This window comes from Sorex araneus, chromosome 2 (assembly GCF_027595985.1).
Source record: "Sorex araneus isolate mSorAra2 chromosome 2, mSorAra2.pri, whole genome shotgun sequence".
Taxonomy (NCBI): domain Eukaryota; kingdom Metazoa; phylum Chordata; class Mammalia; order Eulipotyphla; family Soricidae; genus Sorex; species Sorex araneus.
Window position 1 is genome coordinate 128,865,457 of NC_073303.1, and position 12,827 is coordinate 128,878,283.

At 60.1% G+C, this 12,827-nt stretch overlaps 1 long non-coding RNA gene across 1 annotated transcript; it reads right to left on the reverse strand.

Annotated features, from left to right (window-relative positions):
- Positions 1-4,868: 4,868 nt before the first annotated feature.
- On the reverse strand, positions 4,869-12,756 carry LOC129402116 (uncharacterized). Its single transcript, XR_008628549.1, has 4 exons — positions 12,641-12,756; positions 9,027-9,128; positions 7,128-7,289; positions 4,869-5,747 (listed from the first exon to the last, which is right to left on the reverse strand). It is a non-coding gene; the product is annotated as an uncharacterized LOC129402116 (long non-coding RNA).
- Between the last annotated feature and the right edge of the window lie 71 nt (positions 12,757-12,827).

Consider the following 12,827-nt stretch of genomic DNA (forward strand, 5'->3'; position numbering starts at 1 on the left):
GCCAGGAGTGAGCCTGAGCACCACTGGGTGTGGCACAAACACAAAACCAGAGTAATCGCTATTGTTCACGGCCAACAACAGGGTCCTATAGATGGCCCCCACACCCCCAACACAGTGACCCTGACATGTGCAACCACGAGAGAGACCGGCCCAGGGCTGCTGCAGACGCTGGCCCCAGGACATTCTCACAGGCCCCGCAGAGGCCACACTCTGAGCGTGAGCTTCTGACTTGGTCTCGGTGCACGGCCATGCAGCTGGGGCCTCCGTGCTGGCCGGGCCTTGCCACCTAGTGGGCCCGAGGAGCTGGCGTTCCTCTCGGGCCCATGCCTGGAGCCAGCCACCTCACTCTGCAGATGATGGGCCGGGAAACTGAGGCCCAGGCACGTCCCATAGCCCCTGCTCCTCCCCTGGTTGACTGCAGATGGCCACCAAGGGCTGACACTGTGGATGGTGAGCTGGCACGTGCCAGGGGGCAAGGCGACTAAGCGGGTGTCGGGCTGGGCTGCCCATGCTTAGCTCCCCTGGGCGGAGCTTGGGGTCTCACCGTGGCCCCTGCAGGCCACTGGGGCTGGTGGGGGGCAGCCTCTTCCTCCACACCCACAGCTCCCCCTGTGGGACACGGGACAGCGTGCTGAGACACCGGCAGAGTGCGGAGGGGGTGCCTGGCAGGGTGGGCCTGCGGGATGCTGCGCCCTGGGTTGGGGCTCGCCCGGGGCTCCCCGCTGGGCAGCTTTTCCTCCAGCACCTCTCCCACCCCAAGGGGGGTGTGCTGGGGTGGGCAGCGCCAGAGTGTGGGTGAGTGTTTAGGGGCCTCGAGGGAGCAGACGGGCTGGCACGGAAGCTCAGGGCTTCCCCGCTTGCTGGGGGCACCTGGGAAGTCACCTCAGGAAAGAGGCGGGCAGGGCGGGGGGCGTGGGAGACGGCGCCTTCCCTACATCCCACACGTACCCTGGTGCCTCAGACAGCCCGTGTCTAACCCGGGAAGGGCCAACCACACCCAGAAGCCCCGTGCGGGGCCTGGGCTGGCAGGGGGCCCGGCTTGCAGACCCCCAGCCCACACTCATGCAGCAATCTGGAGGGGGTCTCGGCACACACAGCTGGGGAGTGGGCTGCTGGGGAGTGGACCAGGTCCCCGGGTTGGGCACGGCTGGGCGCAGGGCTGGTGCGGCGGGCCACTCCCTGCTGTCGCCTGGTTCCCCGCCAGAGGGCGCCCCCACTGCTCCCTGCCCGCCGGCCCCAGGCAGGCTCCCGTACGGAGACCCTGGGCTCGGGCACCCTCGGCGGCCCCCGTGGTGGCACACCTCAGGGCTTCAGCGTTGGTGGTGCCTTTAGGCCCCCGATACTGGCTGACCCCTCAAGCAGTGGCTATTCCTCTATGGCCGTGTCAGTGGTGCTCAGGAATCACTCCTGGCAGTGCTCAGGGGATTGAAGCCGGGTCAACAATGTTCCAGGCAGGCGCCCCACCCGCCCCGTCTCTCAGCACCCCCCTCCCCACCTTCCTGCCTTCTCTAGTTGAAATGCCAACTGCCCCGCTGTGAAACTGGCAGCCCCCCCCTTTCTCAACAGGGCACCCAGGAACATCTCAGCTCTCCCTGGTCGGCCTGCGTCTTGGCTTCAGTGTGTCTGTCTGCAGGGACACCTCTGCCCGGGCGTCTAGGTGGCTCCTGATCTCTCGCCCCATCAGCCACTACGAGCTTGCTTTTTTTTCTTTCTTTCCGCTTTTTGGGTCACACCTGGGGACACTCAGGAATTACCCCTAGTGGTGCTCAGGGGACCATATGGGATGCTGGGAATCGAATCCGGGTCGGCCGCATGCAAGGCAAACGCCCTACCCGCTGTGCTATCACTCCAGCCCCCACTACGAGCTTTGAGGGTGCATAACCTCCACTCGGGGTGGCTACTGTCTCTGGGCCTTGCTCGCCACCTTCTGTTTCCTAGTTCTCTTTCTTTACTTTTGCGGGTGGGGTGCTGGGGGTCCCCACCGGCAGTGCTCAGGGCTTACCCCTGGCTCTGCTGCAGACCCTCCCAGTGGCTCGGTCCATACAGGAGCTGGGGATGGAGCCCTGTGCACGCGCCCTGCCCTGGGCTAGCGCCCGCCCCCTATCCTGTTTCTCTGGCTTCTTTCCCCCTTTCATCCCTCTTGGCCTTCCCCCTCCCCTGCTGAGTCTCCTTCGTTTTTTTTCCAAAGTTCAAAATGCCCATGCAGTACTGTCTGTGCTTGGTGCCTCCGCTGCCCGGCCCGGCCTCCTCTGTGTCTGCGCTGTCCCCTATCTGTCACTGGGCTGCCCCTTAGCCCCTTGCTCAAGACCCGGGGATTTTCCCCCTTTCATGCCGGCCCTTTCTGTGCTGCACCCCCCCCCCCACCCCCTGCGCCATCTCCCGCATCTTGCAAAACTCTGCGAGTTACACAATCGCCCTCCTGCCCGCTCCCGGCCACTGTCTTCGCGGCCGTCTCCATCGACTCCGACCAGTGCCCTGGAGATGGCCGGGCCGCGGTTACTGGTGTGTTCTCCGGGCTCACCCGTGTTGTGGTTTACTGTGGAAATAAATCCTTTTCCTTTTCCTGTTTGCTGTGCTGGGGACTGAACCCAGTTCTCCTGAGTGGGAGCCACTTCCCCAGACCCCAGAACCTCCTTTTTTCGGGGGAGGCCGTCCAGGGGACTCTGGGGCCGCCCCCAGCGATAGTCAGGCCCGGGACGCGGCTATCCACACCCCAAAGTGCCTGGGGGCCTGGTCTGGGGGTTCCACACGTGGCGAGCAGGGCCCCAAGCCCCCGGCCTCCCCAAATGTCCTTTTAAAGGCTGCGATGTTCCGGGGACTGCAGGCGCCACATCTCGCTTGTTCGGCTGCCAGCCAGTGGGCAGCGGGTCCCCTTCCACATTTTTGGTACTGTGGGTGCTGCCTCGAGGCTGTGGGCACACCCGGCTCCCCACGCCCCTGCACGGGGGGCTCGCTCTCGAGCAGGTGCCCAGAAGAGCTGTTGGATCACGTGGGGATTCTGGTTTCCCTTTGGGGGGACGTCCCGCCCCACTGCCCCTTGCCACCATCCTCACGTGCGTGGGGAAACGGTCTCCACGTGGGGGACCAGGAGGATCTGGCGCCGTCACCCAGGAGTCGCTAGACGCCCAGGAAAGCCCCTTGTGCATCCCGTGGGCGCCAGACACGCGGCTCCTCCCCACGGGCCACCCCAGGGCCCTGCAGAGTCAGGGGTCCCCCTGAGTCCCCACCCGGCGTGCGCACAGGCCCGGGGGTTGGAAGCCCAACTGTGCGTTCTAAGAAGGACGACCCCCGAGAGTCACCCCCAGACCCCACCTCATGGGCTGCTTGTCTTCACCCCTCTCGTCCCACGTGCTGCAGAATCATTCGCTCCTGGGTGCGGCCTTGGAGTCTGTGCACCCCTCCCTCGGAAGGAACCCGGGAAGCTCAGAGCTCAAGGCGCCGGGACTCCGGGACGGTCCCGCACAGGGCGCCCACACAGGGCGCCGGGTTCCAGCAGGAAGGAAAGGCAGGCCGCAGGAAACCTTCCCATTGTTCCCAGCTGGGTCCTCAGCAACAACTCGAGGCAGGGCAGGTCTCTAACCCCAGCTCTGCTCGCAGCAGCCGACCCTGCACGTGGGGACCTGGGTTAGACCCCCAAGGACAGAGCCAGCGGGCAGGGTGACCCCGCCCCCCACATACAAAACAACCAAAACCAACCAGGACTTTCCCTTCCCTGGCGGGTGTGTTTGTCTTCGTAGTCTGCCCCGCCCCCCACACTCAGCGCTCACTCCTGGCTCTGTGCTCAGGGGCTCCTCCAGGTGCGGCCGGGAACCAACCCCAGCTGGCCAGCAGCGCGCAGAGCACTGTCCCGCAGGCCCAGAACGGCCTCTTTCAGGAAGCAAAGCAGAAGCAGCTGCACGAGCGCTGGTGGGGCTGTTTCCAGCCTGGGTGACCCCCGCTGGGCCTTTACGAGACTGATGGCGGGAAGTGGGACGCCAGTGCCCTGAGGACCCGCTGCCATGCTGTGCAGAAACGGCGCCCCGAGGGCAGGGCCTGACCCTGCACCCATGGCGAGGGGGCCACCGGGAGCCTGGCAGCAGCGGGCCAGGAACGCCCACTGTGGAAGAAGGACTGAGGGGCTGGGCTCACCCTCCTGGAACAGCCAGCGGGAGCTCGGCCCGCACCTGGGCGGGACACACGGGCTGGTGACCCCTCAGGCGAGAGAACTGCCGGGCTGGGGCACCCTCCCCAGGAGGGGACACAGGCTAGCCTCCTGCAGCAAGAAGGGTGGGGAGCCTTTCCATGCAAGGGCCTCGGTGTCCCTCCGGCCCCACTGTGACCACGGCGTGTCCCCTGAATGAACCCTGTGTCCCTGGGAACTGGGCGAGGGGCAGGTGAGGGCCAGGTGCCAGGCCCCAGACTGTCCCTGGAGCCATAAAGAAACTGGGGTGGGGTGAGCGGGGAGGGTGTTTGCTTTGCGCCCGGCAATCTGGGTTTGCTCCCCTGGCATCCTGCATTATCCCCCGAGCAGAGTGCAGAGCTAGGAGTCACCCCTGAGCATTGCCCGGTGTGGCCCTAAAACAAACAAAAAACGGAACTGGGAAGTGGGGGGGGGGAACTAAACAATACACAGCAGGGAGGGCACTTGCCTTGCACGCAGCTGACCCAGGCTCGATCCCCAGCACCCCTAGGAGAGACCCCTGAGAAGCGCCGGGTGGCCCCCTCCAAATAAACAAAGGAGCTGGGGGTGCCGCAGAGACAGCGCATGGCTCAAGGGGCTTGCACATGCTCCGCCCACCCCAGCCTGACCCTGGAACCACACAGGGTCCCCTGGGCACCACCAGGAGTGACCCCCTCCCCCGAGCTCAGAGCTGGAAAGAATCAGGCACGGCACCAAACTGAAACATTTTAACATGAAATTTTAAGACTTTAATTAAATTTTTAAAAATTAAAAAATAAATGTTAAGAAGAGGCAGGCTGTCCTGGTGACTCCCGAGGGCACCCCCACCCCATCTGGATTTATGGGTGTGTGTGCGCGCGCCTAAGCTGTGGCGGAGAGAGGCTGTGTGTACGCGCGTATGTGCTTATTCGTGAACGTGTGTGTGTCCCCGCGCTGTGCTGCACAGGGGCACTCACAGCAGCTAAGGTGGCCAGCGGGCTGCGGGGCCTAGCCTGGGGCACCACGGGTCAGGCTGGGAAGATGCGGGAGCCCAGGGCGGTGTCTCCCAGCAGCTTCTATCCCTGGCAGCCCCAGAGATGGCAGGAAGCAGCGGGCCAGGTGGGAGGGGGAGAAACCATCCCCAGGATGCTGGGGTGCAGAGAAGAGGGGCAGAGGCCATCAGGAAGTTGCCTGGACGGGGAGGCCCCATAGGAAGCATTGCAGGCACAGGGTGGGGGGAGCAGGCGCAGTGGCGGCCCCCGGGGGGCAGGGGGCGCCCGTGAGCTGGGGACAGGCCCCAGGTCCGCAGCCAATAGGCTCGTGACAACCCAAGACGAACGAAACCGGGAGTGCTGATTCAGCACAGCCGCCAAAGGCAGCCCAGAGAAGGCTCCCCTCGCTGTGCCGTCTGGAGAGACCTGGGCGGCAGAAGCAGCATCGGGAAACGTGGTGGCAGAGCAGAAGGACATGTGCACCCAGAGGCCGCCCCGGTGTGGAGGGCGGGCATTGCAGGAAGCCGGGTGCCGGGGTGAGCTGGAGGCTGGGGCAGGCGGGGCAGGCGGAGAAACACCAGACAGGCACCGCAGACAGACAGAGAAGATCCAGGAAACTGAAGTGGACGTGCAAGGAATGCACATGTATTACTTTTTTAAAAAAGAAAAAAAAGGAGTGAAGAGGCCGAAGCGAGCGAGCGGGTGGGGTTAGGCACTGCCCTGCCTGCAGCCAGCCATGGTTCAATCCCCAGCTCGGGCGTGGCCCTGAGCACAGAGCCCTGAGTAAGCCGGAGCACATTTGGGTGTGGCCGCCCGCCAAAAAAAAAATCATTAGAGGAAGTGAGACAGAGAGAGAGAGGGGGGAAGGAGGGAGGAAAAGAGAGGGAGAGGAGAGGGAGAGAGAGAGAGAGACAGAGAGAGAGAGAGAGAGGGAGCACACCAAAAAAAAATCATAGAGGAAGTGAGACACAGAGAGAGAGAGAGAGAGAGAGAGAGAGAGAGAGAGAGAGAGCAAGCAAATGCAGTTCCAGCACTGGTGTTGCTTGCAGCCTCCACCGCCCTCCAGCGCCATCACTGTTCTTACTGGGGGCCTCTCCCAAGGGTGCTTCCCCAGCACCTCCGGCCTTTCTACAGCAGCAGCTCCACGCAGGAGGGGTTGGCACTAGTATTTGCCGCGATAAAACAGGAACTGGGAGGTGGGCAGGTCTGGGTGACATTGGCAAGGCAGCAAAGGAAGAACAGGCAGCTCCTGAAGTGGGGGGGGGGGGGCTGGGGGTGCTCAGGGGTCTCAGCTGCAGCTAAGCCTGGCAGGAGAGGAAGCCATCCCCAACTTCAAGCCTAAATCGGGAGCTGAAAAATTTAGAAGCTCTTTAGATACAAGTTAGCAGTATGGGACTAGGAGAAGTGCAGAGATGAACATAATAAACATGTATCCATGACCCAGCTTTAAAAAACCTTTTGTGAGTTTTTTTTTTGGGGGGGGCATATCCGGGTGCTCAGCATACCCTCTGCATGACAGGATTCAGTTCAGGAATTTGTCTGCATGCCCTGGCCTGGGCTGGATCCCTGACCTCACGTATGATACCCTGAGCCCCACCAGGAGTGATTCCTGAGCACAGGGCCGGGAGTAACCCCTGAGCACCGCTGGGTGCAGCCCAGATACCTCGCCTCTGGCCCAGCAGTTCCAAACAGGTGCAGGTGTCAAAGACATGCACGTATCGGGGCCAGAGGAACAGAGAGCGGACAGGGCACCTGCCTGTATGCAGCTGACCTGGGTTCTATGCCCAGAACTGCAGATGGTCCCTTAAGCACCTCCAGGAGTGACTGCTGAGTGCAGTCAGAAGTCAGCTCTGAGCATCACTTGGTGTGGCCCCAAACCAACCAAATCCAAATAGATTTGCCTACAAAAATATATTTTTGGTAGATGGACATAGAAGCTACAAGAATACGCAGAACATCTTTATTCATGACCGAACGACAGCTGCAGTGGCACGTACCTTAGTGAGGACCGGAACGTGCTCCACATGCCCGAATGTCAGGGGCACTGGCCTCGGGGCCGGGAGGTAGTGTGGGCGGCCTGGACGCCAATCCCGGGCCCCACACCACGGGGTGCAGCTCTGTCTCTGAGCACTGCTGGCACATGCAGGCCAGGAGAGCCCCTATGAAAGAGAAAAGGGTTTTACTCACCAGGGCCAAGAAGATCCAGGCCGCTGTCTGGGGTCCAGGTGAGAAGGCCCTGGGGAGACAGATGCAGAGGTCCAGGGGCCCGGGCAAGCGTGAGGCAGCGGGACCCCTCAAAAGGGGAGGGGGGGCCGGAGCGATAGCACAGCGGGTAGGGAGTTTGCCTTGCACGCGGCCGACCCGGGTTCGATCCCTGGCATCCCATATGGTCCCCCAAGCACCGCCAGGAGTAATTCCTGAGTGCAAAGCCAGGAGTAACCCCTGATCATCGCTGGGTGTGACACAAAAGGAAAAAAATAAAGGGGAGAGGGGCATCAGAAGGGTGTGTGGGTGGAGATGCAGAGAGAGGGCACAGCTGTGGGCAGTCCTGGCCTGGCCCCCACAGTAGATGTCTCTCGGGGGAAGGTCCAGCCCACCCAACATTCCCAGTGTGCTCCAGGCTGGGGTGGGCGTGCAGGGACACAACACAGCAAGGGCACCTAACGGTCGCTGAAACAACTTTCATAATACAACGCAGGCATACGGGAGCAGAGGACATGGGGCTGAGGGCACTGTGCTGGCAGGGGGCCGATCCCGGTCCTCTTCCTGGCACGACCCAGTCCTGACCGACGTGATGCCTATACAGCACTGTCTCTTGAAGGGTCCTCGAGCTCCTGAACACCATTGGGGGACGATGCAGGCAGGGAGGCTCCATCCCCCAAACACCACTGGCTGGGGCACAATCCCCCCTCCCCCCAAAATAATACATAATAAAGTTTTTGCATTCTTGTCATTGATGGAATTTTTTTGGCTATATCTGGAGATGTTCAGGATTTACTCCTGGTGGTGCTGGGGGACCATATGGGATGCCGGGACTGAATCCAGGGTGACTGCGTGCAGGGCAAGCGCCCTTCCTGCTCTGGTTCCTAAAATGCTTTAGTTGGGGGACTCACATTACCAGTGTGGATTCCCCCATAATTATATTTTAGTTAGAATAGATAAGTTTAGTCAAATAGAAAACATGTTGGCGGGGCTAGAATGATAGCACAGTGGGTAGGGCGTTTGCCTTGCATGCAGCCGACCCGGATTCGAATCCCAGCATCCCATATGGTCCCCTGAGCACCACCAGGAGTAATTCCTGAGTGCAGAGCTAGGAGTAACCCCTGTGCATCGCCAGGTGTGACCCAAAAAGAAAAAAAAAAAAAGAAAGAAAACATGTTGGCTTTGTGGTTTTTTGTCTTTGGCGTCACACCTGGCGGTGCTCAGGGGTTACTCCTGGCTCCCCGTCCAGGGATCACCTCTGGAGGGCTGCGGGGATGCAGGACCATATAGGATGCTGGGGACGGAACCTGGGTCCACCGGGTGCAAGGCAGGCACTCTACCTGCTGTACTATCTGCTGGCCTCCAGATAAGACATTTTGGGGCTGGAGCAATAGCACAGTGGGTAGGGTGTTTGCCTTGCATGCACCCTACCAAGGTTCGATTCCCAGCATCCCATATGGTCCCTTGAGCACCGCCAGGGGTAATTCCTGAGTCCAGAGCATCGCCGGGTGTGACCCCCTGAAAAAAAAAAGACGGATAAGATATTTGAACATTTGAACTTGTACTTTGTGTCACAGGAGGTGAGGCTGGGTAAAGGTCTGAGAGGGTTGGCAGGAGGGGGGCGGAGACGGCTTCGCAGTTGTTAGCTGGCACTTCAGAGGGTGAAGCCCGGAGGAGGTCAGTGGGAGACATACCAGTGTCCCAACTTTGCGCAGATGGCGTGGAAAACATGCCTTAGAAAATTACCAACTCTCCAAAATGGTGCCCAGTATAAAGGAGTTTCATGCATTTCAGAGCTGGAACAAATGAGAAAAAGGGAGTTGAAAATGACCTTATATGGGGCTGGAGCTACAGTACAGCGGGGAGGGCATTTTCCTTGCATGCAGCCAACCCAGGTTCGATCCCCAGCATCCCATATGGTCCTCCCAGCACCCCCAGGAGCAATTCCTGAGTGCAGAGTCAGGAGTAACCCCTGAACACTGCTGGGTGTGGCCCCCCAAAACAAAAAGGAAAGAAAGAAAATGACCTTATAGAGGTATAAAGCAGGTGAGGGCTGGGAGCGAACAAAGATGGGACATGAGGCCCAAAGCACTTGGGCAGTGCTGGTGTGTGTAAAATCCCTCTCACTTGAGCTGTGTAAGCCCTTCGCGTGTGGGGATTACACATTAACATATGTTCACGGGCTCTCCGGGCAACTCTCTCTTGCTACCCGCGTTCGGTGCTCTCAAGCCACTTCTCCACCCCGGATGGCTGTTGCCTTGGACAGACGAAGGAAGAACGAGGGCCACGCTGGTTGCTGATTAGTTGCCGTTTATTCAATCTCTCGTCTCTCCCAGCTCTCTCCAATGCCCCCTACCACACAATTCTTTCTTCCTGCTGTACCCATCTCCTCTCTCTCCCTCTCCCTCTGCTATCTCTGTAACCGTCTCTTCTTCAATCCCCCCTCCTTCAATCAACCCCTTTCTCTCTGCAGCTGATCTTTTTTATCCTCTCCCCACGCCTCCCCATGGAAAGCGTGATCAAAAACGTTTTTCCAGTCTTCCTGACCACCTGCAGCCCACGAGGGCAAAACTGCCCTTAAGGTGTGTATCTCCCCTTCTTAGATCTGCAACTGATTAACATATTTATTTTTCCTTCATAATATTTACCATTCTGTATGGACACAGTAATAGACACTTTGTCTTGTAGAGTGACCTGGGGATATCTCACCACAATCTCAGACTACAGTGCTCAGTCCAGATCAATCATTCCTAACCCAAGCAAGGTTCAAATCTAGTTATAACTTTTTGGATCATGACAGAATTTGTCCATGTCCAAGCTCTTAACTTATACTTAAGCATTAGGGCACTTTGCCCAAGCCCATTTCGATGCCAGGGTAGCTCATAGCTCACTGCTTGCCCTGGTCCATCTAGTCACTCATTGGGACCCTGCTTTTGGGGATCTAGGAAGTAAGGGCAACTGAGGCTTCAGTCAAGAGAGCAGATGTCCAGGAAATAAGACTATCTGGAGTCAATCAACTCCCATGCCACATGCTTGTTTTTTTCTTTTTTCTTTTCTTTTTGGGTCACACCCGGCGATGCACAGGGGTTACTCCTGGCTCTGCACTCAGAATTACCCCTGGTGGTGCTCAGGGGACCATATGGGATGCTGGGAATCGAACCCAGGTTGGCCGCGTGCAAGGCAGCGCCCTGCCTGCTGTGCTATTGATCCAGCCACAGGCTTGTCTTCTTAACTGTCTTCCTGTATCCATACAAAGAGCAATTGCTCTGAAATAACTAAATATGCAAAGGACAGTAAGGAGAAAAGAAAGACAACATTTACAAGTCAGAGTCTGATCAGGAGACAAAGGTAATTAACAGGTGTGTGTGTGTGGGGTGCAATCAACAAACACAAGCTCCCAGCAGTCAGGGAGGAAGGGCAAGCCAACTATCATACACAGGTGGGGTTCAGTAACTTTGTACATCAAAAGTATAAATTTCAACACTATTGTAACCATATTACCTAAGCTGTAACAAAAAAAATTTTAAGTATAAAGTTAAGGACCAGGGATGCACTATGTGGGGGGTGTGGATGGCCCGATAGTTATTCCTTCTCCACTTTTCTCTCTTCCTCCCATGCTCACATATAAGAACCTCTCTTGTGCACATAAAAAGCAAAGATGACTTACTGAAAGCTGAAGCTAATGTAGGTGCCGAGAGTGATGGAAAGCGGCAGTTCGGTAACTCAGCACTTACAGCCCGGACCCTCAGCAGCATTCTGGGCATAAAGCAGTGAGACACTTCTCACTGCTTTATGCGGGGAGAGAAGAGTGGGCACCAGGACAGGTCCAGGTGCAAGATGGGGTCTCCCAGACATCTGCCCTGTCATCTTCAGGAGCCCTGGGGGGCCAGCAGGAAGGCTCCTGGGACAGAGTGCTCATGAGCCAGCATGAGGGAGGCCCGGGCTCCATCCCCCGCACCTAATGGGCCCATTCTAACTAACACATAAAACCCCCTTGAAAGGGGCATCTTGTTAAAGCTCTCCTGGGGTCCCTGCTGAGAGGCTTTCGGAGGGAGCCAGCACCAGGCTCAGGTCTGTGTGAAGCCCAGACACTGCCAGTTTCCAGGAACCTTTTTCACAGCAGGATTCGACTGGATTCCGTGGTGGAAGCTCTCCTGTTCAGGGAGATCCAGGCATGCTGTGAAATTTGGGGGGAGGGGGCTGGAAGATTCTTGATCTCTCTTGATTCTAGGGGTGTGTGTGTGTGGGGGGACCGGTTCTGATGCCTCTGTTCCTACACTGTGCTCTGTTCCTGACAGATACCCACAAAGTACCTTGCTACAGTGTCCCGACAGTGCAGGCCCAAGAGCAGCCTCTGAGAACCCCACTTCAGGGTATATAAGCGCTTGGTCAGGGGCGGTGAGACGACCCCCGCCCCGTTTTCCTGCCACCCGAGGATAGCAGGGGGGAAGTAGGGGGAACGGTCTCCGACATTTTCCTCTGGTGCAAATCTGGGAGAAAACCAGCCGTTCTGCTCAGTCTCTGAGGGCGCGCTTTGTAAAACTCGAAAGAGAGAGTGGACGTTGCTGAAGGCCCAAAGAGCGGGTTATTTCTAGGCCCCGAGGCCCGCCCGGGGCGGCACCGCAACAAAGGGCGCCGGGGCGGGGACCGGAGTGTCCGGGCCCCGCGCCCGCCTCCTGGTGCATCTTGGGAAGGGCCCGCAGCAAACCCTCCCGCCCTCTCCCGGCGGCTCCTCCGTGGCCCCAGGCGGGGCTGGGGGGGCGGTCTACTCCACTCTGGGGGGTCTCTGCTCCTCACGCCCCCCTCCCCGACTCCCCATCCACCACCTGTCTCTCGCCTCGCTGGCCTAACCCCATTTGGAGGGGTAGAGTCCCAGGGCACACGGAGGCGGCACTGCGATGCGGCAGCTGGGGGACCCCTGTGCGCACACGGAGGGGGAAGGCGAGGAGAGGCGCGAGACCCGCCTCTTCCCACCGGGGCAAGGGGCGGGCGGTGCGTCCCGCGCGCGCGGCTCGCGCGGGCTCCGCAGGGCGCGCAGGCGGCGGGGCGGGGCGGGGCGCGGCGGGCCGGGGCCAGCACCCGGCGGGGTCCGCTGTCCGCGCCGCCGGACCCCTGGGAAGGCCCCGCGTTCGCACGGCGTGCGGGGCCCCGCTCGGGAGAGGGGCCCGGGCTGTGCTGGGGGCCCGGGCCGTGCTGGGGGCGCGCGGAGCGGGGCGGCGCGGCCAGGCGCGAATGCTTCCGGCGCCGCGAGGACGGGGAGAGGCCGCGCGAGCCCACCTCGGGGAGCGAGGACGGGGTGGACACGTACCTCGCTCGGCAGGCCGAAGGCGGAGCGGGAGGCGCGACGGTGCCTGGTGCCCGGTTCCCGGTGCCCGGCGCGGGACTCACGTGGCCGCGCGCACGCCGTGTTTACCTTCCGCGGCGCCGCACGTGGGCCTGCCGTCCGCGCTCCCCATTGGCCGGGCCCGAAGCCGCGCCAGCGCACTTTGCCGCGG